This window comes from Aethalodelphis obliquidens, unplaced genomic scaffold (assembly GCF_003676395.1).
Source record: "Aethalodelphis obliquidens isolate GAN/ISIS:26980383/991018 unplaced genomic scaffold, ASM367639v1 scaffold10, whole genome shotgun sequence".
NCBI classification, from domain to species: Eukaryota; Metazoa; Chordata; class Mammalia; order Artiodactyla; family Delphinidae; genus Aethalodelphis; species Aethalodelphis obliquidens.
The window spans coordinates 30,108,556-30,128,677 of record NW_020837954.1 but is presented as its reverse complement, the minus strand read 5'-3'; the positions used below and the strand labels follow the sequence as shown (position 1 = coordinate 30,128,677).

At 40.6% G+C, this 20,122-nt stretch overlaps 1 long non-coding RNA gene across 2 annotated transcripts; it reads right to left on the bottom strand.

Annotated features, from left to right (window-relative positions):
- Nucleotides 1–5,271: 5,271 nt before the first annotated feature.
- LOC113623035 (uncharacterized) lies at nucleotides 5,272–19,303 on the bottom strand. Of its 2 annotated transcripts, XR_003433744.1 has the most exons (4): nucleotides 18,849–19,303; nucleotides 18,079–18,171; nucleotides 14,629–14,734; nucleotides 5,272–5,384 (listed from the first exon to the last, which is right to left on the bottom strand). It is a non-coding gene; the product is annotated as an uncharacterized LOC113623035 (long non-coding RNA). The 2 variants fall into 2 exon arrangements; XR_003433743.1 differs by lacking the exons at nucleotides 18,079–18,171; nucleotides 18,849–19,303 and adding an exon at nucleotides 16,165–16,572.
- Nucleotides 19,304–20,122: the final 819 nt, after the last annotated feature.

Here is a 20,122-nt window from a genome sequence, read left to right as displayed (position 1 = left end):
TTTCACAGAACTAGAACAAAAAACTTCACAATTTGTGTGGAAACACAAGAGACCCCGAATAGCCAAAGCAATCTTGCAAAAGAAAACCGGAGCTGGAGTAATCAGGCTCGCTGACTTCACACTATAATACAAAGCTACTGTAATCAAGACAGTATGTTACTGGTACAAAAACAGAAATATAGATCAATGGAACAGAGATAAAGCCATGCACATATGGTCACCTTATCCTTGCTAAAGGAGGCAAGAATATACAGTGGAGAAAAGACAGCCTCTTCAATAAGTGGTGCTGGGAAAACTGGACAGCTACATGTAAAAGAATGAAATTAGAACACTCCCTCACACGATACAGAAAAATAAACTCAAAATGGATTAAAGACCTAAATGTAAGGTCAGACACTATCAAACTCTTAGAGGAAAACATAGGCAGAACACTCTATGACATAAATCACAGCGAGATCCTTTTTGACCCACCTCCTAGAGTAATGGAAATAAAAACAAAAATAAACAAATGGGACCCAATGAAACTTAAAATCTTTTGCACAACAAAGGAAACCATTAAAAAGACAACCCTCAGAATGGGAGAAAATATTTGCAAATGAAGCAACTGACAAAGGATTAATCTCCAAAATTTACAAGCAGCTCAATATCAAAAAACAAACAACCCAATCCAAAAATGGGCAGAAGACCTAAATAGTCATTTCTCCAGAGAAGATATGCAGATTGCCAGTAAACACATGAAAGGATGCTCAACATCACTAATCATTAGAGAAATGCAAATCAAAACTACAATGAGGTATCACCTCACACCAGTCAGAATGGCCATCATCAGAAAATCTACAAACAGTAAATGCTGGAGAGGCTGTGGAGAAAACGGAACCCTTTTGCAGTGTTGGTGGGAATGTAAATTGATGCAGCCACTATGGAGAACAGTATGGAGGTTCCTTAAAAAATTAAAAATAGAACTACCATACGACACAGCAATCCCACTACTGGGCATATACCCCGAGAAAACCATAGGTCAAAAAGAGTCACGTACCACAATATTCATTGCAGCTGTATTTACAATTGCCAGGATATGGAAGCAACCTAAGTGTCCATCAACAGATGAATGGATAAAGAAGATGTGGCACATATATACAATGGCATATTACTCAGCCATAAAAAGAAAGAAATTGAGTTATTTGTAGTGAGGTGGATGGACCTAGAGACTGTCATACAGTGTGAAGTTAAGTCAGAAAGAGAAAAACAACTACCGTATGCTAATACATATACATATATATGGAATCTAAAAAAAAAAAAGGTTCTGAAGAACCTAGGGGCAGGACAGAAATAGAGACGCAGACATAGTGAAGGGACTTGAGGACACGGGGAGGGGGAAGGGTAAGCTGGGATGAAGTGAGAGAGTGGCATGGACATATATACACTACCAAATGTAAAATAGATAGCTAGTGGGAAGCAGCCGCATAGCACAGGGAGATCAGCTCAGTTTTTTGTGTCCACCTAGAGGGGTGAGATTAGGGAGGGTGGGAGGGAGACGCAAGAGGAAGGAGATATGGGGACATATGTATACGAATAGCTGATTCACTTTGTTATACAGCAGAAACTAACACAACATTGTAAAGCAATAATACTCCAATAAAGATGCTAAAAAAAAAAAGCCATGGGTAACGGAACCATGTCTAGTTTGTGTGTGTGCATTTTGGGGACTTGATTTTTGTGAATAACAAGACAGAGAAAAGTGAAACATGAAGTTTTTCAAAGAAGAGTCCAAATATCCATGATCGTGAACCATTCAATAGCTTCCTTTCAAACATATTGAATTTAAGAAGCATTGACATCTTTTAGCCTTAAAAGATTCAGTATCTCTGAATTCCTGCCCTACCCTGTCACAGGCTCCTCCCCACAAATATCCATTCACCCCTCTTCTAACATAATCCCCGCTCTGCATCTGGGCAGATTGCCACCCAATTGAACGACTACCTTCACCAGGCTACACAAGTAGTAGAGACATCATGTGACCAAATTTTGGCCATAGAATCACATTTGACTTCTGCGAAGTATCTTTAAGGGAGAGGTATGATCTTTGTCTCTGCATTCATGTGGCTGCCTGCAGCAACGATTTGATGGCTGGAGTTCAAAAGCTATCTTAGAGCATGAGGGCGGGCAGAGCAGAGAGCCGGGGTTGGGGGCCCTGGGTCTCTACTGACTTAGTGGAGCCCCCAGAGAAGCTCCAGTTCTTTGCTTTTAGACTTCTTTTATTTGAAACAGACATAAGCTCTTGTCCTGTTCAAGCCACTGTTATTTTTCTTTTTTTAAAAAATTGGGGTATAGTTGCTTTACAATCTTGTGTTAGTTTCTGCTGTACAGTGAAGTGAATCAGCTATATGTATACATATATCCCCTCCCTCTTGGATCTCCCTCCCACCCCCCTCCCGCCCATTCCACACATGTAGGTCAACACAGAGCACCGAACTGAGCTTGTGCTATATAGCAGGTTCCCACTAGCTATCTGTTTTACACATGGTAGTGTATGTATGTCAATCCTAAGCTCCCAATTCATCCTACTCCTCTTTTCCCCCCACCCCGTGTCCATACGTTCATTCTCTATGTCTGAGTCTGTATCCCTGTCCTGCAGAAAAGTTCATCTATACCATTTTTCTAGATTCCACATATATGCATTCATATACAATATTTGTTTTTCTCTTTCTGACTTACTTCACTCTGTATGACAGACTCTAGGTCCATCCATGTCTCTACAAATGACCCAATTTTGTTCCTTTTTATGGATGAGTAATATTCCATTGTATGCACGTACTTCTTCTTTATCCATTCTTCTGTAGATGGCTTCCATGTCCTGGCTATTGTAAATAGTGCTGCAATGAACATTGGGATGCATGTGTCTTTTTTTTTATATATTTATTTTATTTTATTTTTGGCCACACTGGGTCTTAACTGCTGCACAGGCATCCTCTAGTTGTGGCAAGCAGGGGCTACTCTTCCTTGCGGTGCACAGGCTTCTCATTGCAGTGGCCTCTCTTGTTGCGGAGCACAGGCTCTAGGTGCGCGGGCTTCAGTAGTTGTGGCTCGCAGGCTCTAGAGCGCAGGCTCAGTAGTTGTGGTGCACAGGGTTAGTTGCTCCGTGGCATGTGGGATCTTCCTGGACCAGGGCTTGAACCTGTGTCCCCTGCACTGGCAGGTAGATTCTTAACCACTGCTCCACCAAGGAAGCTCGATGTGTCTTTTTGAATTATGGTTTTCTCTGAGTATATGCCCAGTAGTCGGATTGCTGGGTCATATTGTAGTTCTATTTTTAGTTTTTTAAGGAACCTCCATACTGTTCTCCATAGTGGCTGTATCAATTTACATTCCCACCAACAGCACAAGAGGGCTCCCTTTTCTCCACACCCTCTCCAGCATTTATTGTTTGTAGATTTTTTGATGATGGCCCTTCTGACCACTGTGAGGTGATAACTCATTGTAGTTTTGATCTGTATTTCTCTAATAATTAGTGATGTTGAGTATCTTTTCATGTGCTTCTTGGCCATCTGTATGTCTTCTTTGGAGAAATGTCTATTTAGGTCTTCTGCCCATTTTTGGATTGGATTGTTTGTTTTTTTGATATTGAGCTGTGTGAGCTGTTTGTATATTTTGGAGATTAATCCCATGTCAGTTTCTTCATTTGCAAATATTTTCTCCCATTCTGAGAGTTGTCTCTTCATCTAATTTATGGTTTTCTTTACTGTGAAAAAGCTTTTAATTAGGTCCCATTTGTTTATTTTTGTTTTTGTTACTCTAGCAGGTGGGTCAAAAAGATCTTGCTGTGATTTACGTCATAGAATGTTCTGCCTATGTTTTCCTCTAAGGGTTTTATAGTGTCCAGTCTTACATTTAGGTCTTTAATCCATTTGAGTTTATTTTTGTGTATGGTGTGAGGGAGTGTTCTAATTTCATTCTTTTACATGTAGCTGTCCAATTTTCCTAGCACCACTTATTGAAGAGGCTGTCTTTTCTCCATTGCATATTCTTGCCTCCTTTGTCATAAATTAGGTGACCATAGGTGTCTGGGTTTATATGTGGGCTTTCTATCCTGTTCCATTGATCTATATTTCTGTTTTTGTGCCAGTACCATACTGTCTTGAGGACTGTAGCTTTGTAGTATAGTCTGAAGTCAGGGAGCCTGATTCCTCCAGCTCCGTTTTTCTTTCTCAAGATTGCTTTGGCTATCAGGGTGTTTTGTGTCTCTACACAAATTTTAAGTGTTTTTATTCTAGTTTTGTGAAAAATACCATTGGTAATTTGATAGGGATTGCATTGAATCTGTAGGTTGCTTGGGGTAGTATAGTCATTTTCACAATGTTGATTCTTCCAATCTAAGAACGTGATATATCTCTCCATCTGTTTGTGTCACCTTTGATTTCTTTCATCAGTGTCTTATAGTTTTCGGAGTACAGGTCTTTTACCTCCTTAGGTAGGTTTATTCCTAGGTATTTTATTCTTTTTCTTGCTATGGTAAATGGGATTGTTTCCTTAATTTCTCTTTCTGATCTTTTGTTATTAGTGTATAGCAATGAAAGAGATTTCTGTGCAATACTGTTATCCTGCAACTTTACCACATTCATTGATTAGCTGTAGTAGTTTTCTGGTGGCATCTTTAGCATTTTCTGTATACTTTTCTTTTTCTGTTCTGTGTAACCAATTCATAGTGCCTGCAAATTATTCCATTGCTAAAGTAAATTTTGTATCATGACACGTTCATTTTGATGATAAGGCTCAGCACTTAGTATTTTCATGACAAAGTGAAAGGGCAGAGAGATTTGTCATTTGATTCATTCCACTTTAGTTCCAAATGCTTGAAAAACAGTTGGGTTTCCCTCAAGTTTGCTTGATCATGCAGCCCTTTCCAATGACTTTAGCCAACATGTTTGAAAACTGTGTTTTTCATGTCATAACTATCTGGTCCTCTACAGTAAAATCTTTTCATTTTCAAATGTCAAGCTCCCTATGAAAGAGAAGAAATGCTTTTGAAAGCTAGACCCCGTTAATTGCTGTGAAATTGCCGTAGGTGTTCCTCACTACAAGTGTGTTCTTCATTTATTGGCTATATTAACACCCACCACTTGATTCCTTCCTAATTTTCACTGTGTCCTAGGCTAAGTTCTCATCATCCTAAAGATAAGGCAGATACTTGTCAGAAACTTTTTGATTTAAAATGAGAGAAATTTCATACGAGCTGGCTTAATGAAAGCATAATGTATTTGTTCACACCACTGAATAGTCCATGGAACATAAGTCTTCTGGCTTCTGGCATGGCTGGGTCAATTGGTGTCATCAGGAATCTATTTCATTACATTCTAAGGCCTTGCTCTCCTCTGTGCAGGATGTCTCTGCATGGTGGACAAAATCATTCCCAGCAATTAAATGTTCCCATAGTCTTTTTTTTCCCCCATAATCTTTAATATTAGCATTACCCCAAAATGGGCTGCCTCTCATTTGTCTGGCTTAAGACATGTGCTCACCCTAGTCTAATCCCATAGCTGGGGGTGCAGTCTTCTGATTAGCAAGACCAGTCCACATGGACCCTTGTAGCCAGAGGTGCTGCATGAGCAGAGCATGAGAATAGAATGAAAAAAAAGAAGAGGAATTTTATCCACATAAAAGAGCATAGTTAGGGGCTTCCCTGATGGCGCAGTGGTTGAGAGTCCGCCTGCCGATGCAGGGGACACGGGTTCATGCCCCAGTCCGGGAAGATCCCATATGCCACGGAGTGGCTGGGCCCGTGAGCCATGGCCGCTGGGCCTGTGCGTCCGGAGCCTGTGCTCCGCAACAGGAGAGGACACAACAGTGAGAGGCCCGCGTACCATAAAAAAACAAACAAACAAACAAACAAAAAGGAGCATAGATAGCAAGAAAAGAATGCAGATGTGCACCACAGGGCAATTCAATAACTTTAAAAATAAGGATAAATCATGTGTTACTTTCAACATCTTTAAATGCTCTCTAGGTCTCATCCTTTTCATCTTACTATATTTTACATCTCATTATATTTTATCGCTAACTCACTTGTAGTTCAGCTAATACTTATTGTTCATACAGGTTTCTCACTCCTCTATCTTCCCTTCTAAACTTCTGGGTTTTCAACCTAGAGGTACATGATTAAGAAGAACAAGGCTGTGTAGAAATGGGGACTTAAAATTCTTTTCCTTAAACAGATGGAATGGTTGGGTTTAAGCATTTGGAGGGATAGTCAGTTAGAGGGTGAAAGAACCCTCATTTTGGAAGCTCTTTGAGATATCATGATACTGGGTGCTAACTACATGGGAAAGGAATAGTACTGACAACTGGCATAAATAGGATGGTGGAGTTTGTCTATCACAGGTTTTTATTTCTCGGGGATTTCAGCTCCAATTCATGTAGGGACCTCAGTGTAAGCCAGGGAGACCGAGAAGGCCAGGACATAATAGAACCAAGGGTGGATCAAGAAGGATTGTTGGCCAGTCGTCCAAATGCAAATGCTGCCCTTGGCTTTGACCAAATGGCATCAAGAGCCACGTGATCCTCAGGTGGTAAGTGGCATAAGGCAGCAGACAATATGCAAGTCAAGGGGTGAACATGTCAAAGTCCTGAGGGCTGAGTGGAGCCCTGAGTACAGGGTTCCACTCAGCAATGCTGGTTACTGAGAGATCTGTATTCCTCCCTCAAGAATACATACTGGCAAAAGCTAGCCAAAACTTCACATCCCGCAGGGAACCTCAGGTATCAATCAAGAAACAAAGGTAATCAGAGCACACTCATGAGGACCGGGGTGCTGGCTTTGATCTGGGGCTCGCCATTGCCAGACAAATCCCAGATTACAACCTCTGGAGGGTCTGTAGCTGCTAATACCTTGCTGACTTGAATCACAATGGCTGAGAACTCGAGGCTGAGTTTTCCAGTTAAAGTTATCAGCTGAGAGCCTTCCGATGAAGAGGAAAAAGATAAATTTGAGGAAATTCTCAACTAGTTCATAACTTACACTTATTTTTATATCTTGAAGCTTCTACTAAAATGCTGGGCATTGTACTCAATACAGACTTACTGAATTAAAGGAGGAATGACATAAACACACACTCATCATCCCAATGTGACCATACATAAAACTAGGGGTGACAAGTATAGCCACAGATGGGAAGAATGCTGGCTGGGCCGTCTGGCTATATGAACTTAGTCTGCTTATTGCAGTGTTCTAACCACACAAGCCGAACAGCTTCGAGCCCACACCTCCAGAATCCACCAAAACTCTTGTTAATATCAACCTGCCCTTTTAGTTCCCAGGAGTAGATGTGAGTTCCTAGGTCTACACTTCATTGAACCTTGAAGTTTTGGGAGAGAGTAGTGCAAGCCATTGGAAGTAGAAACATGGGAGTTGTCACTCCCAGAATGACATCTCCAGGCCCAGTACTATCTAAGAAGGGAATTCTGTCCTTCTTAAACTTTTATACTGGGGTGATTTGAGGGCATTCTCACCCATTGTATCTTTCTGGCTCCACTATAAGAAAAACCCTTCTTGCCTCTCTGTGCTTATTTCCCTCTCAAACAACATGTAAAGTTTACAGAGGCAATCCTTCATGGCTTCTATGGCCACTAGTTATATGAGACTGCTAAACAGTTTTTGGAATGTCTTAGGAATCAGAAAAAGGAGGTGTTGCCAGATTATCTTGGCCATCATTGGGCTGACAGATGTCTCATCCAGGTTGTCCTCATGCCCAAGTGATTATTGGGAGCCAGGCCAGAGCTCCAAGCTGGTGGTCCAAGGGCACATGCAGCCAAAGTGGGCAGCGGGTAAGAGGCATAGTTGAATCTGAGCTATACTTGGGTCAAGGCAGGCAGCTAGCCTGAGAGGTAATCAAAGTTACACAGGGCAAGGTTCCCTGTGGGGGTAGAAACAGTTTGTATCTTTTATAGCAGAGAACATTCAGGTGGGGGGAAAAAGGAAAAAAATACATTGAATAGCTCTGTGTGCCCATGAGTGCCCTTGACCTTAGGGAGAGCTTGGTTAGAGGACATCATGAAGTTCTACTGTCACAGTCTGAGACGCTCTTGGTTGGTGACTACCTCCTTCATTCTTGGAGCTCTGTTTGTGAAAGGGACTCTGTTCCTGTTATGTGTAGCTTAGTTTCTAAGGAATCACCTTCAAAGTGTCCCTCTTATACCCCTAGGAGCTCTAAGCCTTAGTCTTATGGGAGGCTTGGGTCTTATTTGAATTAGGGCTGTGGGTGGGGTCAGGGACCACATCTTTAGGAAGGTGATGGTGCTGGGGAGGAGGCCTGCCTTGTCCACCAGACCGTTCTTCCCCCAGCGGCCTCTGTTTCCTGGGGCCGGGCAGCGCAGCACTCTGCTGTGTTCTGGTGAGACCTACAGCTGTGTGCTGGGCAAACGTTCAGGGTGAGCACCCCTGATTACACCCTTGACGGTGGTCCAGTTGGCCTTGACATTTGTAGACAAGGTCCCTGGGCCTCTGCATCATGCAGAAGCACTTGGGAGAAGGTGGCAGTCCTGGACAGACATTCTCTGCTCACCCACAAAATCCTCAGAGGGTTTCCCTCTGTGGGTTTATAAAAGCCCATTATCTAATTCATGACTCAGAGAATTGAGCTTGCTGGCAAGAGGCTTTTTAAGCCACATTTTGAATAATTTCTCAGCAATTCATTACATGGGAAAACAGGTCCTTTTTGTTCTAATACTTAGCCTACGAATGCAGCTCCCCTCTGCCAAAATTCATTAACAAAACCTGTGTATAGGGGCCCAGCAACTCTGGCCAGTTTCTTAAATGCACTCAAACTTGCTGATCATTGAAATGTAAATTTTTACCTTTGGCTGGAAATGACTCATGGGTCTCAGCTTGTAGGAAACAGCAATGTCGCTTTCAAACACCCGGGATAGCTCCAGACCAAGTGCCCATTGTGAGATGAGGCTTAACGTGTGGCAACCAAGAGACGGCCGCGTGTCATCTTTCCGACTGGCAGCAGAGGGAGGGCTGGTAATGAACATGCTAACAGCTTGAGGGGGACAAAGCTCCCCTTGTTGGCAATATGGTGACCCAGAGCTCAGCAGAGCCCCACGACAGGACCAGGCTGTTCAGGCTCTGCTCACACTAACCATCATCCCTGTGAGAACAGTTTGGGCTTGCCACCCCAGGTTGGCCTGTGCAGAGTGGTGGGCTGGGTTCTGTACAGAAAGGAAGAGAGAGGGGTGGCCAACGGAGCTCAGACCAATGAAGCTGGTGCAATGGGTGAGGCATAAATAGCCAGCTCAAACTTTGCTTGATACAAAGCTTAGATTTCTAAATCTATATTTTTTATTTATATTATATGTAACATAAGGTATATTTAAACTATATTACCTTATATATTTAAATTAATATGTTTAAAATAAAATATTAAATATATTAAAACATATATCTTTTTAGTTTTTTTTATTGTGTTAAAATACACATGACATAAAATTTATCATCTTAACCATTTTTAAGTGTGCAGTTCAGTGGTATGACGTACATCTATATTGTTGCGTAACCATCACCACCACCCATTTCCAGAAGTCTTTTCATCTTGCAAACAAAAACTCTGTACCAATTAAACAATAACTCCCTATTCCCCTTTCTCCCCAGCCCAGGGAAACTACCATTTTACTTTCTGTCTTAATGATTTTGACTACTCTAGGTATCTCATAAGTGGTATCTTCTTATAATGATGTCTCTTCTTATAAGGGCACTAATCCTATCATGAGGGCCCCACTCTCATGACCTAATCTAACCATAATTATTTCCCTTGAGATCATCATACTAAGTGAAGTCAGTCAGACAGAGAAAGACAAATATCATATGATATCACTTATATGCAGAATCTAAAAAAAATGATACAAATGGACTTATTTACAAAACAGAAATAGACTTAGAGAATGAACTAATGGTTACCAGGGGGGAAGGGTCGGGGGGGGAGGAATAAGTTGGGAGTTTGGGATTGACATGTACACACTGCTATATTTAAAATAGATAACCAACAAGGACCTACTGTATAGCACAGGGAACTCTGTTCAGTATTCTATAATAACCTAAATGGGAAAAGAATTTGAAAAAGAATAGATACATGTATATGTATAACTGAATCACTTTGCTGTACACTTGAAATTAACACAACATTGTTAATCAACTATACTCCAATATAAAATAAAAATTTTTTAAAAACTTAATTATTTCCCAAAGGCCTCATCTCTAAATGCCATCTTATTGGGGGCTAGGGCTTCAGTATATAAATTTTGAGGGGACATAATTCAGTACACAGCACTATACAAATACCTCTTCAAGACCCTGCTTTCAATTATTCTGGGTATATACCCAGAAGTGGAATTTCTGGTCATATGGTAATTCTATTTTTAATTTTTTGAGGAACTGCCATTCTGTTTTTCACAGTGGCCGTCCCATTTTACATCCCTACCAACAGTGCATAAATTTTCCAATTTCCCCATATCCTCGTCAACACTTGTGATTTTCTGTTTTTCTGATAGTAGTCATACTAATGTGTGTGAGGTGGTATCTCATTGTGATTTTGATTTGCATTTCCCTAATGATTAGTGATGCTGAGCATCTTTTCATGTGCTTACTGGCCATTCAAAAACATATAATATACACTTTTAATATATACTTTATATATTTTAAAAGTACTGCTAATATAGATGCTTGGGGAAAAAACTGAAAAAATCATAAATTCAAGGTTACTGATTCTGCTGGCAAGATTAAGGGTAAATTTTTGGTTTCTTTCTTATATTTTTCTAAACATTCTAAGTTTTTTAATAAGAAGGCTTTTCTCTTATAATTGTTATTGTCATTATCATCATCTAACATTTATCATTTTGCTCCTGGCACTGCACTAAGCACTTTACATGAATTCTTTCAAATAAGTCTTATAATCACCATAGGTAACTGGCACCACAATTATTTGTAAATATGCTATTTTGTTTTTTTAAAAAAGTTCAAGAATCTCAGGGCTGTCAAGGTGACTTACCACCAAGTTCATTAGAAATCCCTCTGTGGTCACTTCCATAGCTCATTCTGCCCCTGAGCACTAAGTTAAGCAGGTTGCTCAGTAATAAGACAAGCTTCTTTGTGCTAGTGTTCTCAGAAGCACTCTGTGGAGGTGGATAATTATACATTCCATTTGTTTAAACAATGTAACAGATAATTATGGAGCACCTACTATGCACTAGACACTCAGACACTGGGCTCAGAAGGGATGCTACGAGAAAAGACAGTCTCCACCTTAAGAGTTTGGCAGAATTAGACACGTGAACAAGCTTCTGTAGCATCCTATAGATGCTCTCCAGGGGAGCCATGACAGTGGTACAAAGAAGGAAGGGCTCTGTCCCAAGGATTTCTATATCTGGTGGCACATCAGAATTATCTGGAGTGCTCTGTAAAGTTACAGACTCTGGAACACCACCCCAGACTTTCTGAATCAGAATCTCTGAATGAATCCCTGGGAATCTGTATTTTAAAACAGTTGCCCAGGTGATTCTGATTTGCAGCCAGGATGAGGAATCACCGGTAGATCCAACGTCTTGACTTGCATGGTATGTTGTAGATGCTATTGTTGACTGATCGAGTAATCTCTTTTCAGATAAAAGAGGGAGGGAGGAGTTCTATAGAATAATAATATAGAAATAAGATGGGTGGGGAAGAATGCTTATGAAGCCTGTGTTTTATTCCCTCATTCAAGCTCAGTCCTATGGGTAATATATCTTGCAGAAGTGTTAAAGAAGACATTTCTCCTTGGTATAATCTTTTCGGAAAACAGTATGGTGGTTCCTCAAAAAATTAAAAGTAGAACTACCATGTGATCCAGCAATTCCACTCCTGGGTAAATATCTGAAGGAAACAAAATCAGTATCTCAAAGGAATATCTACACTCCCATGTTCATTGCAGCATTATTCACAATAGCCAAGATATGGAAACAATCTAAATGTCTTTCAATGGATGAATGGATAAAGAAAATTTATATGTTAGAATATCATTCAGACTTAAAAAAGAAAATCTTGCCAATTGCAACAACATGGATGGAACAACTATATGAAATAAGTCAGAGAAAGAAAAATACTGTGTGGTAGCATTTACATATAGTATTTTTTTTAAGCCAATTTCATAGAAACAGAGAATAGAATGGTGTTTGCTAGAAGCTGGTGGGGAGAGGGAAATGGGAGATGTAGGTACATTATATTTTCATTATATGAAGAATAAGCTCTGAGGATTTAATGCACAACATGGTGACTATAGCTAATAATATGGTATTATATACTTAAAAGTTGCTGAGAGTAGCTCTTAAACATTCTCACCACACACCAAAAAGAGTTAACTATGTGAAATGCTGCATATGTTAATAATCTCGATCGTAGTAATTACTCTACAATGTAGATGTATATCAGATCATCACATTGTACACTTTAAATATATACAATTATATTTGTAAATTATTTCTAAATAAGTTTGGGAAACAAAAACAAAATTCTTCAAATGTTTCTTGTCACTCTTAAAATCTAAACTCCTTGAACAAAAACAGAAGACATATTTCCCTAGTAATTTTTTGCTCAACCTAAAACTATTGAATACATCAAAGATTGTTTTATACAGTATTTGTGTAAATATTTCTACCACCCAGCATCCAATTCAATCCCTATTCATCAAACAATTCAACTCGATAAATATCTCTTCTTGGACCAAATATCACTCTTAGACCAAATAAGAAAGCAAATAAGAAATGACTCCTGATCTTAAGGAGAGCGAAGGGCTTTGTAGGTAGATAATATAAGGAGAAAGAGAGAAGAGTAGTAGGTAATAAATGCATATACACTGAGAAGAGTTTGATCAGCCCGCAAACAACTTCAGTTCACGTGAACCTTGAGGCTGGATTCATATCTTCCCACACTACTGAATTGCTGGCTGTAAATTTAGAAAGTAACTTCTAGTTGCCTATCCCAAATCCACCCTCACCCTCTTTTCCCAGTTACTGGAGACAAAAAAGTGCCCAGTGGGGGAAAAAACTTAAAATTTCCAGCCTCCTTTATATTTAAGTGTGGCTGATGTGATGTTAGCAGAAGTCATTGGCTGAGGCTTTCAATAAAACCCTTGTTTCCCCTTCTGCCCTTTCTACTGCCTGAGGTTCAGAAGTGATGACTCGAGCTCCAGCAGCCAAGCAAATCACAGAGACCTTAGCTCTGACATCTCTGTGCCACTGAACTAAGGACAGTCTCTACTTACCTCCAGACTTTTTAATACATGGGAGAAATAACTTTCTGCATGGCAACTGTGTGTTTAAGCCTCTTTAGCCAGGTTTCTGTTCCTACTAACTACCACCTAATAGAAAATGTGCAACATCTATCTCCCAGAGCCTAGATATTATACATAGAGAAAACCACAAACGTGCTTCAATGTACTTGCATGTGTGGCTTGCAAACTGAACTCCTAAACACCATCAAAGAACTAATAAACACTCGACTGAGGGATCCTCTATTTCACTCCTCTCAGGAATGGCAGTTAGTTTTCTTGGCAAAGGTCTTGCAGGTATATGGTCAAGTTTGAGACCAAACCCACAGGTTTATATCCGCCTGGGCTTTGTATTTCTACTGCTGTGTGACATCACTGAGCCATCCCACGAGGCTCCTGGCCTCCCCAATTAGTCAAGGATTAGAAAGGCAGTGTTGACATTTATAAATTCTGTTTCATCATTGGTCACGTCAAAAAGAGACTGCTTTGTTGCCAAATTTGTGGGATTTGGGGAAAGATTCTGCTGTTATGGAAGACTGGGTAGAAAGACAGGCGCCCCTTTCACTCTTAACAGAAAATCTACTCCTGCCCCAAAGCTGGCGATTACATTTCCTTTGCTTTGATAAACTACAAGTGGTTTTAAATTGAGCCATAAATTTCTCCAGGCCTTTTAGAGACCAACCCCCTGCCTTTGATTCCCTCACCTCCCCGTGGCAGTGAAATCTGCTGGAGACCCACTCATACACTTTGTGCATGTTTAGGCTGGGAGTTTGAAATTTACAGGCCAAGCCTTGCAGAGTGACCTCGACTTTTTAATAGCTTGAGAAGGAACCAGAGAGACTGCAAGTGGGGATTCATCAGGGCTGCAGGTCTTCGAGACAGACAAAGCTGCATCTAGAGGAGACCCTCACACCAAATGCTAGAAGTGAACGATTTATTGGTGGCTCCAATAAACTCCTTGAGGTGACTATGTGGACAACTGGCTTTGGAGTCATGGTCTAAAATTAGTTTTTCTTTTTAAAATAATGATTTGTAACATATATACTTTGCCTTGATTGGTAACATATATACCAAGCTTCAGGAACTGAATAACTTTATGTGTAAAGCTGCTACGTTCAGTGAGAAATCGTTAGCAAACTCCATCTCACCACTAAGTCCTCGTACATCCCCTTGGCAGGTCATGTGCAGAAGACCCTGGGTGGGTTCGCGGATACCCTCATCTGTCCCTGATTTTCTAGAATCAATGTATCAGGTGAGGGACAGCAAAGTGAATGGGGAGCTTCTCCCTAAGCGGGGGGGTGCTCGCGGCCTGGAAACAGGAGCAGCAATTTCCTCTTACCCACTTCTGCAGGCTGTACTCTTCCAGGCGGCTCAGAACATGCTGGGCAGGGCTTCACACTTCCCAGCCGTGGCCAACTCCAGTCTGTTCTCTGAGTTCATCGGACCTTAAGCAAAAGAAAATTCCACCTTTGAGGTTTTGCCTGAGGTCAAACCTATCCCTAGCAATATGTATGTATATATGTAAATATGTGTATGTATAAAATAACTAGTTAATTCTCACGTAATTAGCAGCTTTGAGGTAGGTACTATTACTAGCCTCATACTATGGGTGAGGAGACTGAGGCATAAAATGTTAAAAATAACTTCCCTAAACGCATACAACTAGAGAGTGTTATAAGGATTGAGTTATTGTGTAAAGCGCTTGGAACAAAACCTTGTACACAGTACAATATAAGTGTTAATTATGATTATGATAATTATTATTACTCTAACATTCCAGGCACTCTACTAGCACTAGAGATACAATGATCAAAAAGATACAGTCTCTGTCCTTTAACAACTCACTGTGTGGTGGGAAAAATTGTCATGCAAATTGATAATTATGCTATAGGTAAATATCTGAGGTCTGAATAAGGGACCGTAAGAGCACACAGAGGAAGCACTTGGGTTCAGCCTGGAGTTCTTACAGAGCAGCACTGTCCAGAAAAAATAGAGTACAAGCCAGATACTCAATTTTAGAGTTTCTTGAAGCCAATTTAAGAAGTGAAAAATATGGAGAAATCAATTTCATAATATACCAAAATATTATCATTTCAATGTATAACATATTTTAAAAATCATTACCATAAAAATATTTTACATTCTTTTTTTTGTACTAAGTCTTTGAAATCTGGTGTGTATTTTATACTTAGAACACATCTCAGTTCAGACTAGCCACATTTCAAGTGCCCCATAGGTCTAGTATCTCCTATATTGATCAGCAGATACAGAAAGCTTCCTGGAGGAAGTGACATTTGAGCTAAAGGAGGAGGTTGGGCCCTATTTCTAATTACTCCTGAGAAGGATGAGATTGTGATTCACTGGTGACTTTGATCCCAGGCTCTACTTCTCTAGGATAATACCCTGTGTGGTTGGCAGAACAATGACCCCCAAAGATGTCCACTTCCTGATCTCCAGAACTTGTGAATATGTCACTTCACCTGACAAGGGGGAATTAAGGTTGTAGATGGAATTAAGATTGCTAATCAGCTCACCTTGAAATGGAGAGCTTATGCTGGTTTATCCAGGTGGGCCTAATTTAACTACAAAAGTCCTTACAAGTGAAAGAGAGAGGCTGGAGAGTCAGTGTCAGAGAGATGCCACATGAGAAAGACTCCACCAGCCATTGCTGGTTTTGCAGATGGAAAGGGAGGTTGTGAGCCAAGGAACGTGAGTGGCCTCTAGAAAATAGGAAAAGTAAGGACCCAGACTCTCCCTTAGAGCCTCCAGAAGGAACACAGCTCTGTTGACACTTTAATTTTTGTCCAGTGAGACCCATTTAAGACTTCTGACATTAAGAGCAGTAAGATAATAAATTTGTCTTGTTTTAAGTTACCAAGTTTGTGGTGATTGTTGTAGTTGTAGCAGCCAAAGGAAACAGCCTCATTTCTTTCTTCTTTCCTGGTAGCCCCAACTTGATCCCCACTCCTTGAATGCATTCCGCGGATGTGGGTTGGGTCACTGAGAACACCAGCTGGGGGATTTCCCAGCTGCTGCCACCGTCACCTCCACCACTAGACTACACTCCTGTTCCGAGGTCCTATGTCCACAATCAGCAATCATGTGACACCCCTGTTTCCTGAACAGTCTGTTAAATGAGACACTGTAGGTGAAAGTCCTTCCTCCTCACAAAAATTATCATTGTCTGGTACTGCTGTTCATAATGTTAATTAAAAGGAAAGGTTATTAATAATAGGGAAACTGGGGGAGTGAGGGAGTATATGGGAACTCTGTACTTTCTGCTCATTTTTCTATAAACTGAAAGCTGTTCTAAAAATAAAATCAATTAATTTTTTAAAAAGTAATTTACAAATAAATCAAGTAATTTACAAATAAAAAAAGTAGAGGGAAAATGGCTCACAACCCAATACCTGCAAATATGTGGAAGGCCTTGTTAGCAAGATGTAAAGGAGAGATAGGATTAGAAGAGTAATAAGGATGCTTTTCAAAGCACAGAAGGAAGACTGTACTATGTGAAGCAATAAGGGACCAGGAAAAGAAGGCTCAATTCCATGAGTCCACGGAAAAATAGGCGTGACTGTACTTTTGTTCTTCAGGGATGCAGGACCTTTGGTGTCCCATTCCTTTACGATGGGTATATAATGAAAGGAAAATGGGCCAAGTAATTTAAATAATGATTTCTGTCCACCACACCTAGTCTCGCCCCACTGAGAACCATCTGAGTGTATTCTTAACCTTTCCTCATGTTCCTCTCCTGTGAAAGGAGAGCGCAGGTTGTCCTTCACCCCTGCCGGGCAGCAAGGCTGCTTTTCTTACCAAGACTCCTGGGAAAAGTGAGAGACAGACTGGACCCCGTTCTCATGTGAATAGTATTCTCCTTACTGGCTCGCGGGAGGAGGCTTGGAGAAGACACTGAGTAGTGTGGAGAGGGACACACACCTCGGTTAATATTCCTCATTTGTTTCCAAGAGTTTAGGATGAAAGACAAGCCTCATATCAGCAGGCTTCACCTCCTGCATCTAACCAGCCAGGTAAAGACAACTTTTTTTTTTCTTGTTTTCCTATTTTTTAAAAACGGTGCATTATAAGAGTGTTTAAGTTGTAAGAGAGCATTGAATTCAAGGCCCCCTGAGGAAAAGAGCAGGAAGAAAGGATGCCCAGAGAACATCAGTGCTCTCTCTGCACTGAAAGCCCTCCATGCAAATGGACAGGGAGATTTATTACTCACTGCAGGTTAGAGAGCAGATGCTTGCTACTCCAGAGATTTGGCACTCTGGGATTTATAGACTTAATATAGTTTATGCTTTTGTGGACTCATTGGTTGGGAAAGTATAAGATTCCTTGGCAATAAAACTTAAAGCAGGGATAATAAACCACATCCTACAGGGTTTGAGAATCTCCCTGCACAGGTCCCACCAAACCCTCTGCCTGGATAAGACAGTTCCAGGCAATTCTTACCCCAGCCCCGCTCCTCCCTCAGTGATGCGGCCAGTGTCTCAAGAAGGGAAACTCAAGAGAGTGAAACTGGGTGACGATGAGCAACTTCATGCCCGACCAGACGGGACGCCTAGGGCTCCTTGAAAATGCGAAAGGGAAAGAGGCAGCTTTGTTGTAGGTATCTACGTTGATATGTTATCTTGCTGCCAATTGAAACAGTAGCAAAGAAGAACAAACGTGTTTCAGCACATGGACACTGCCTCACACAAATATGGAAAAGAATATGGCAAATAATTGGTTATTTGAAATCAGTGTTTTCCTTTTCTTGATCACATCCTAAAGTACTTATTACCTGGCAAGAAAATGATGCAGTTCAGCTGGAAGCTTAAGGTGCCCAGAGATGGATTTAATTCAATAGCATCATCGAAGTGCAACTTTTAAGCACCTAGTTATTAGGGAAGGAAGGGGAATATGTCTGTGAGTCAGAGGCTGGGAGCATTCCTAAGAAAATATAAGTTTTATTACCTTTGTGGTATCTCAGGGCAGAGGCAGGCAGGCCTGGGAGATGGTAGATGAGAACCCAGGGATGCATGGTTCCCAGACCTGCCCCAGCCATCAGAAGACTCCCTCAATACAAAGCACAGTCAAGGACAAAACAAAGGGAATAGCCCAGAAGATGAGGCTGCAACTCTGCTATTTTTAAACTGCCAATTAGAATGTCTAAAATTACGTGGCTGGAACTACCACATCCGCTTCAAGATAATCATACTCTTCTGAGCTGAAGTCTTAAACCTTCTGTTTTCTAAGCCCCTGATCAGAATATTTTAAAAGATCATTTCTTGGCTGCATTAGGCCCAAAGCCAACGTGTGCTTCAGTATGTTTTCTCCTGGGAATGACTTTTCTTGGTTATAGTTCTCAAAACCTGTCTTTTGAATATTTTTGTTTGTTTCTGGGGGGGGGGAATAAAGAAAAAACTAGAGATTAAAAAACAAAAGAAACAGAAAGAAAAATATCAGAAAAAAAAACTTGTATGAAGATTAAAAAAAAAAAGTGACAGGGTTCTGTGAGTCTGTTTGATCGATCAAATTAAAGTGATTAACGTAGGCCTGTTCACTACTCACCCTTGGCCTCCTGTTAGCCCTTCTTTCCCTCCAGGTTTCACTATCCAAGCAGGAAGAATATGATGTTTTGCTTAAGGCAAATGAATCCAGTTTCCTCCACGGACATCGGACCCCAGAGAGTTCAGTTCAGATGAAATGAGAAACAGTGCATATTAAAATCCTCATCAAGCCCACTTCCAAGACCTGATACAGAGTCTAGGCTTCATGAAGCCTGCATGAACCAAAAAAGTGTGTCGAATCCCCAGTAATTCCTGCACCATCCACACTGCACACTACCCACCTTGGCTGTCTATGCAACATGTGGCTCGTGTGTAGCCTCTTGAAGCTACCTGATATAAGAGGACAACTCTGAAACACGATAAGGACTGAAATAAAAAGATGCCAAAAAAAAATCTACCTGTATATGCCATATATGTGTATATATATAGGCAGTGTTTAAGTAAAATTAATTTTATTTAATGGATTATTAGGTTTTAGCTCATGCCTCTGTATGGTTCGGGGTGGGGTGGGCGTTGAAGTATACTTGATTTACAATGTGTTAGTTTCCAGTGTACATCAAGGTGATTCAGTCATATATATATATATATATATATATATATATAAAACTTTTCATATTCTTTTTCATTATAGGTTATAAGATATTTAATATAGTTCCCTGTGCTATACAGTAGGACCTTGTTGTTTATTTTATATACAGTAGTTTATATCTGCTAATCCCGAACTTCTAATTTCTCTCTCCCTGCCCCTTTCCCCTTTGGTAACCATGTTTGTTCTCTCTGTGAGTCTATCTCTGTTTTGTAAATAAGTTCGCTTGTATCATATTTTAGATTCCACACACAAGTGATATCATGTAGTATTTGTCTTTCTCTGACTTACCTAACTTAGTATGATAATCTCTAGGTCCATCCATGTTGCTGCAAATGGCATTATTTCATTCTTTTTTATGGCTGAGTAATATTCCATTGTATATATGTACCACATCTTCTTTATCCATTCCTCTGTGGATGGACATTTAGGTTGCTTCCATGTCTTGGCTATTATAAACAGTGCTTCTATGAACACAGGGGTGCATGTATCTTTTTAGATTATAATTTTCTCTGAATATATGCCCAGGAGTGGGACTGCTAGATCATACGATAACTCTATTTTTTTTTTTTTTTTGCGGTACGCAGGCCTCTCACCGTTGTGGCCTCTCCCGTTGCGGAGCACAGGCTCCGGACATGCAGGCTCAGCGGCCATGGCTCACGGGCCCAGCCGCTCCGTGGCATGTGGGA